This window comes from Lepidochelys kempii, chromosome 1 (genome assembly GCF_965140285.1).
Source record: "Lepidochelys kempii isolate rLepKem1 chromosome 1, rLepKem1.hap1, whole genome shotgun sequence".
NCBI lineage: Eukaryota > Metazoa > Chordata > Testudines > Cheloniidae > Lepidochelys > Lepidochelys kempii.
The window spans coordinates 315551699-315560259 of NC_136380.1; the positions used below are offsets into that span (position 1 = coordinate 315551699).

General features: G+C 38.0%; 1 protein-coding gene across 1 annotated transcript in view; it reads left to right on the top strand.

Annotated features, from left to right (window-relative positions):
- The window catches only part of IL17REL (interleukin 17 receptor E like), a 349783-nt gene extending 341599 nt beyond the window's left edge, over nt 1–8184 (top strand). Inside the window, exon 19 of the transcript XR_012156809.1 lies at nt 8099–8184. The gene's annotated coding sequence lies outside the window, so the exon portion shown is untranslated. The remainder of the gene's footprint in view (nt 1–8098) is intronic.
- The last annotated feature ends 377 nt before the right edge of the window (nt 8185–8561 follow it).

The following is an 8561-nucleotide window of genomic DNA, read 5'->3' on the forward strand; positions in this document are numbered from 1 at the left end:
GGATCTGGCCGGGGCCGTAGTTTGCTCACCCCTGGCCTGGAGGTAGGCTGGGGATGTGGCGCGCTGGGGCGGGGACGGTGGGGGGGGCACAGGGAACTTGGCGGGCCTCAAAGAAGAACCCCGCGGGCCGCGTGTTTGAGACCCCAGTTCTAGAACAATGTCTGTTTTACCACCAAGAATAGGATGATCAGTTACAGTCTCTGATACATCCACATGTTCTGGAATGGTGTTTGTTTCACCAATAGAAGAAGGGTCAGTCTCTGAAACACCTACAGGTTTTGGAATGATGTCTGTGCTACTGAGAGAAGATGTTGCTTCTGATGGATTCGCTTTGAAAAATGATGTCAGCTTTGGAAGATTTTAGAAAATTTCACTAGTTTTTTGTTTCTTTTGTTCCGTCACTTTATGTTTCTGTGCTCCACTCAGTTGGTTATGTTTCATTCTACCCCTTATCTCAGTTACCTGAACTTAAAAAAAAAAAAATTACACAACATACACTATTTTTATGTATATATATAATATATATATAAGAAAGAAAAAAAAACAAATCAAGTACGTATAACTCAGAAGAATATATCAATAATAAAACATAAATTTATTGCAATACATTACAGGATCTGATTTCCTCTTGTTATTTCAATCTACTTTAGTAGGACGCCCCCCTGGTTTAGGTGGGGATAAGTAATAAAAACAGAACAGAAAAATGGGGGAAGAGTGTGTAGTGGAGTCTAAGGAAGTCTAACAAAGTTCTGATTCTTCCCATGATGACTACTTCGATGCTTTTTTGAAATATCAAATATCAATTTTTTTTTAAAAAAAACTAATTATTTTTGTTGCCCCCTGCTTTGCTGGTGCCCTAAGCATGTGCTTAGTCTGCGTATTGGGTAATCCAGCCCTGGCGTCATTGCTCTATCTGTCTAATCCAGTGTCCTGTCTCTGAGAGTGCCCAGTGTGATGCTGAATAGAAGGGAAGGTGCCCATCTACACTAATATTGCAAAATTGTGATAAATCTTCTAAGAAGTATGTCTTATGAGGTATCATTGGAAAAGTTGTAATCTGCTAAGATTTATTATCCTGTTTAAATGTGTGTATCTTCATTGTATATGAAGTTATGAAACTATGTATTTATATTTCAAACATGCAGTGATCTTGAGAAATGCCCACAGGTTAGCTCTTCAGGGATAACAAACAAACTGTAAACAAGGGCGTATGCACATTGTTCCCAAAGATACCTCAGACGGCATGTAGGAAAAGGTGCAAGCTAGAATCTGCAGTTTAGATGAAGGATGGATGGCAGAGCACAGACGCCATAAAGCTGCCTGACTTGTATCACAGCCAGGATTTTTCCAGCAAAAAGGGTCAAGATATAAAAGGAGTGAACGAAAGCCCCTAGCCATTTCTTTCCTACCCCATCTCTGGACTGGTGAACTCTAACAAAGGGACATTTTGAACAAAAGGACTAAGGTCCCTAAACTATTTGGGCAACCCAGACAGACTCATAGAAAACCAGCAGTTTTAGCATTCCTGCTATTATTTTGGACTATATGCTCTGACCCAACTGTAATGTATTTTATCTGCTTTAAGCATTTAATAACTCTAATTACTTTTTCTTAGTTAACAAATCTTTAGTTAGTTTACTACGGATTGGCTACAGTGTTATTTTTTTAGTGTGTGATCTGAAGTATCCATGGACCTAGGCAAGTGACTAGCCCACTGGGGCTGAAAGATCCTAATATGTGTGTTTTAATAACCTTTCATCATAAAGTCCAGTTTGTCTGGGTGGCAAAAAGGGGCTGGAATGCCTAAGGGGATTGTCTATGGCTCCATGGCAAAACTAATATAGTGATCCAGGAGCACACTTTTGTTCCTGGCTTGGTGAAATATAATGATAGAGTATACCCACCAGTTTGTGACAATCTGTCCTAAGTTTTCCATTCTTAGCTGTGAGCCACTTCAGGCCCCGCGACACCCAGTACCATTTGTTTGTAAGGAAATACTATTGTGGACAGCTATGGAATAGTATGCTTGCAGGTTAGCTTGGTTGGCTTATGTGCTACCCATGAACTGTGGGATGTTCTCATTTGTATAATTGTATAAATGTCAGGGTGGTTTGGTTTTTTTGAATCTTACTAAATTCCTGGCCTCCATGATATCATGATATCCATGATATCTTGTGCCAATAAGCTCCATAGGTTGATTAGGTGTTATGGAATACATAAATAATCCTGATTAATTGCACTTAAAATATTTGTTGCTAGTTTGTCATATCTTTATTCAGTTTGCTCATAACTTAACCTGGGCTTCAAAATGTTTTGAAAAGTGCCTAAATTAACTCTTTGTTTCCATGGAAAGGGCACTTTTCCCCCTTTTTCAATTTTTGCTGGTCTCTCTCTGGTACAATAAATGTGACGAGACACCATTTCCTCCTCTCATATCACGTGTGTGCCTGCTCATCCTCTTTAAAGAGGATTCTGCCTGGGGATCAGTTTGTCACTCTCATCCTTTCAAACTCAAGCACCCTTGGTTCCACTCATCCTGCTCTACAGATACTTACCAGTGCTACTCAAAGGGAGGGGTAATCTTTTCTCTTAATTTTTATTTATATATATATTTAAAAATTAGATGTGCATTTCAAAAAGTGAGCTTCCTGGTGAAATTCACTAAATCACAGCACAGTTTGAGCAATTATCAGGAAGCAATGTAATGATGGCAAATTTGCCTGTAACAGTATGGCAAATTTACAGCGGTGGAAATTAAGTATAATCGCACAAAGAGATTCTCATCCTCTGCTGGGGAAAAAATCCTGACATGAAGATATTGTTTGTCCTGCTTTAGTTGATGCTCAGGGAAGGTTCCTGGGAGCTGGTAGTGAACTGCGATGTTATGCACCAAAGATCCCACGAAATACAGAGTAGCAGCTGCTGAACCTTAAAGTGTGTGAGAATACATGTGTGTTTGAGACCCCACGCTCTTACTGTTTGTCTATCATTTGAATCATGGGTGCTCCATGCTGGGATAAAAATAAATTTTGTAGTGGTATATTAATGAATCTGTCCTGAACAATTATCTTAAAATGATGAGGATATAAATTAAATTCTTCTCCTCTGTTTAGAGGAATCTTCCACTCAATTCAACTGTCAAATCAAGTCAAATGTCAGCATAATTGGTTGCAAAGTAGTCCTTAATAAGTCCTTAGTAATCAGTATTTCATCTGTCAGTCTAATTTAGTGTGACTGCAATATTCGTAATTATAAAAAGTTTTAGAGCTGTAGTTAACAACGTGGGAGGCAGGGGGCCCATAGAATGTATCAGCAAGCTGCCAAGAGATCAGAAACATTTTAAAAGTCGAATGTGCTTTTAACCACTTTACTATGTAAAAGGAATATGTTAAATGTCATTTTTAAAGGCATCTCCATGATAATTCAGCATGGCCCCAGCGAGATGTGAATAATACAATAATTTGCTGCCATTTTACTAAGTGATATGATAATAGCACAGTGCCATTACTTGGAATACTTCCTATTGAGTGCTTGCAGATTAAATATCAGATGCCCTATTGTTCTACGTAAACAACTTATCCTTCAATTTTATGATATTTTTATCCAAAAGGAAGAATATTTTAAAATGTTACCGTAAGGTTCCAATAGTAACAGTCTTGAATGGAACACAGTCACTGAGCTGATGACGATAAAAAACAAAACAAACATCTTTGTGTTAACATTTTAGGCATCAAGCAGCCTGAAGATTTTCCTACCTGACCTTGGAATCCCTGAGTGTGGGTTGTCTCTTATTCTAATTGAACTCTAATTCTAATAAAACTTAAATAATTTGCTGAACTTTCTCCCCCCACGTTATCTCCCCTATTTTTAAATATTTTAAAATAACTGTATCAGATACATAATTCAAATGGAAATAAAATGGAGAGAGACTAAAAATAGTGGAGTTATCACTTGCTAGCTGCATTAGCATAGAGCTTAGAGGTTCCAACCAATATCAGGGCCCCATTGTTTGTACAAACACGACCCACTGTCCCTGCCTGAAAGAGCTTATGATCTAATTAGACAAGACAAAGGTTGGGAGGAAGGAAGGAATAGTGTCCCCATTTTACAGCTGTGGAGCGGAGGCACAGAAGACAAGATTTTTTTACAGGGATAATTTGGGTGGCTTGAGGTATGTTAAGAGGACCTGATTTTCAGAAAGTGCTGAGCTCCTTCCCTTTGAAAATCAGGTCTCCTTAAGCTATGTCAAGTTGGATGTCCAAAAATTGAGGCATCCAAAGTAATTAAATCACTTTTGGAAGTCTAGTCAGAGGGAATAACTGGCTTGACCAAGACCAAACAGTTGAGCTCAAACCTCCTGAGTTTTAGGCCAGAGTCTGACCCACAAGACCTTCCTTTGTCTCCCAGTCTACAAGATGTCGACTAGTAAAGAAGTCTAGCCAAACATCCATCAGGCTAATTTACATTGGGAAAATTTCCTCAAAAATTCAAACCAGTTTTAAAACTGGTTCAGTTAAACTGACTTTAATGATTGGAGTCTTCATGTAGGTCAGACTCCAGGTAGACAGAACCATTTTTTACTGAACTGGTTTCTAAATAACTTCAGCAATTTAACATGTAAAAACATCTGAAGGAACCGTATTGGTGGTGGATGGGCGCATCAATAATGCTACATGTAATTGGAATCCTGGCGGTGAAGGTGGTATTGTTAACCATCCTGATTAAGAAAACTATAGAAGAAGAATTTCGCTATGATTAAAACTGGGCTGTGTTACTGATACGGCATTAGTAGTGCAAGCTTGATGCTACAGCTGGTGTATGCGCACAATTTTTTTCATGTCCAAAACTGTAGGTGAAAAAGACATTTTTCATTTTCTTTCCCTTGTAATTTACAAATTAGGTTTAATAAAAGCATTTTCCTCCTGTAAATTAATAGTGTGGGAATGGCAACTTTATAGAAATTGCAGTTTTGTAGCTATCACAAACCAAGCTTTATATGCATAATAATCTGAGTCATCCTTTCCCAGCCCACATAAAAATATTTTAAAAAACTTTAAAACTAGAGGCACTCTATGAATATTTTAGAAAAGCTCACTCAGTGAATAAGATCTTGTTTTTGGAATATAGTGGATTTTCCAGTGCACTCTTCAACACAAATTGACTAGCCAACTTTGAGATATAAACCAGATTAGAGAGAAGCTGATTTGCAGTGTTTCAGATTCTGGTGATGATTTGCCAGCGCTACACGAAAGAAGGCAGAAAATAGCTATTTTAATTGTTTTTGACACTAAAACTTTGAGGCATTTTTATAGATATCTGAAAGAGAGGGACCAAATTTTGTTATGGAGCATAGGTGTAGCAGGGTAAATCAGAGCAGAATCCATTGGGTTGTGCATGTATCAGATGAAGTCATTGTGGTTACATGTATAAAACTGAAAGCAGAATTTTCCCCTCTAAGTCTGATTCTACTCTTGCACTGGCTTTTACACTGCTGTTAATGAGAGCATTGACTTCAGTGGAGCTGCTGGTGTAACTGAGAGCAGAATCTGGCTCCTTGTGTTCCTTCTGCTTTGCCTTATTGTTGTGTGCAGTCTGCAGAGTTTCTTGTGTCAGCTCCAAATTATTAAAGAAACACTTGTTTCTGACTTCTAAAATTCCCTTAAACCTATCCAAACTCTACTGGTTAGAAACAAGTATGTTTTTCCATACTTTTTGATTGTATGGAAAAAGTATGTATTTTTCCTTGTAAAGCCAAACAGAGAATAACACAGTTTAGAAATTGCATCAGATTTAATAGCTTTTGGTGCCAGATGGTATAAAGCTGACAAGTTTACAGTAGATGTTTCTTTCAAGCTACAAATATTATACAAAGTCATTTTTTCCTAATTGTCAATATATCTATGGTAGATGTTATACGGGAGGGTATTCTTCATGCAGCATAGGGTACATTCACCGTGGTGGGTGTCAGTCTGAGGAAAGAACAGTTGGCAGCTGAGGTTTTTCTGTGACACTGTTTTGATGATGCTATTGTAATGCAGCTAAAAATGGCTACCTAATACTTGTCTTATTAGATATCAATTGCAGCATATAAAACTTCCAGCTCTAGATATGTCATCTACCCTGAGACTGGCAAAAAGAGTAATTTCCCCATACCTGTGTATGATTTTATATCTGTCAGTGTGGTGCGTGAAAGTTACCATTTCCACTACTCAGACGTGAGTTATTTGTCCCTCTATATCTACTCTAAATTGTGCTTTTGTCTTATTATTCTAATCTAGATATCTGTAACAAAAGCTCTCTTCTGTTTTTCCAAAGAGGTCATAAGGAGATCACCATGAATTGGTTGCTCCAAGAACGCTTGTCATGTTCAGCTTCACCTTTCTATTTCATTTCAGATTTGTTAGACAGGTTACCTTTTTGAAGGTGTGTGGTGTGGTTTGGTAATTTGTTTTTTGTTTGGGGCTTTTTGGACTTGTGAACTGAGCACTTAGGGGCCTTTATACTACTATAATAGTCACTATACTATTATGAAGTCACCAGGTGGCATTATCACAGATAGTTCTATGAATTCTGTTTAACTGAATGTATGGACATTAGAACTTGGATAAATTCTACTTGTTAGTTGTGGCTCAAATCTTTGTAGTTGTACATATCACCAATAAAGTTGCTTTATTTCCTCAGTGTCTCTGATTGTAATAATTACTTTGGTGCAAAGTTTTACATTGAGTTAAAACACTGAGGAATTTTCCTTCTAAGAACAAAATATAAGCAGAAGGAATAGGACTAAAAAGTAAACCCTGATCCTGTACTGTGATCCATGTGAGCAAACCACTGATCCTTACTGGGTATGTCTACATTGCAATTAGACACCCACAACTGTCCTGTGCCAGATAGCTCAGGCTAAGGGGCTGTTTAATTGTGGTGTAGACATTCTGGCTCAGGCTGTAGCCAAAGCTCTGGGGCCCTCCTACCTTGCAGGGTTCTACATCCCTGGATGCAGCCTGAGCCCAGACATCTACTGCAGTGAAACAGTTGGCAGCAAAAGCCCCATGAGACAGAGTCCACTGGCACAGGCTACACGCAGGTTTTTAATTGCAGTATAGACATACCCAGTGAGGTCAATGAAGCTTTGTGCTGGTGCAGAAATCTATCCACATAGAACAATTCAACATCAGGGTCCAAGTTTGTTTTGCCAAATGTTACAACACATAAACAGATTGTAGCGTATATAGAAAATAGCCACTTACGACTATCGTTGGGTGATATTGGTTAATATTGTTTCTCATATCACATTCTTCATCAGCTTATTTTGGGTTTGGGTTTTTTTCTGCCTTGATAAATAGTTTCATTGCGGCCTGTGGGGAAAAATATGATATGATCATGCAATGAACAACTATATCATGATGCATATATACAAAGAGGAAGAATTAAAGTTGAACCAGGCATCATTATATTGATGTTGCCTAACTTTTGAGTGCTAGATTTTGCAATCTAAATATCTCTCTTTCATTTTAATAGAGATTTTTGTATGCATTCCTATCAATTTTTTAAAAAGGAAAGCAGAGTGACACTGACAATTACCATGAAGTCTAACGTCTATTACTGGTAACATAATGGAACAAACTCTAAATAACTAGGCCTAGATTCGGTCCAGGATGTATGCTAGCACAACCCATTGATGGAAAACCCACATATTAAGGGAGGCTAAGACAGAGTAATGGGAAGCAATTTCAATCTCCTCTTTGGAGCTGTTTCTTTCTCCAGTTCCACTCATCAGACTGCATGGGGATGAGAATCCTATGGAGTCCCACCTGTAAATTAAGCTGTCAGGCCTAATTGAAACAAAACAACACAGTAGATAGCCTTCAAAATGTAACCCAATGCAAACTGGTCACTAGGGGTTGAATGGAGAAAGCAAATAGGTGCCATTTCAGCATCAGAAGGTTGGAGAGGGTCCTAAATATTTGCTTACACATAGAATGTAAAAAGAGTTTGCGATTTCTGGAATCCAGCTCTAAATGTGTAAATTGGTTCTGTGATTAGCAGGTGATAATTATAGTCAGGAACTATTTATATATTGAGCAAAATTGTTTCACAGATCATGCAGAAATGCTAATATCAACTCTGTTGGTGGAAATGTTGAGGAAAGACCAGCAGCAGCAACATTATGGGCCTGAGCTTAAGGGTGAACATTCCTTGAAAAGAGGAAGACCAGACTGACGCATGAAGGTGTAAACAGCATCCTGTACCAGTTTGGATTAATCTAGTCCGAGGTATGTAACTGTTTTGCACATTAATATAATTTAGAATTACAATGGTGTGCTTTCATTCCATCTTTGTATTGGTTTCCATTAATGTTTTGTGCAATAAAATTAGTGGATCTCCAATACTGATACTTTGTAATGTTAGTGCTGTTTACTTCTGGTGAAATTAATAGAGCACAGTGCTTAAAAAGCGCCAGTCTGTACAACATTAGCACATGTTTTGGAAAAGATGATCCCCTCATATTTTTAAATGGAATAGAGAGTTTATCACAAGCTTCTAAGACTTCAGAGGGAAAA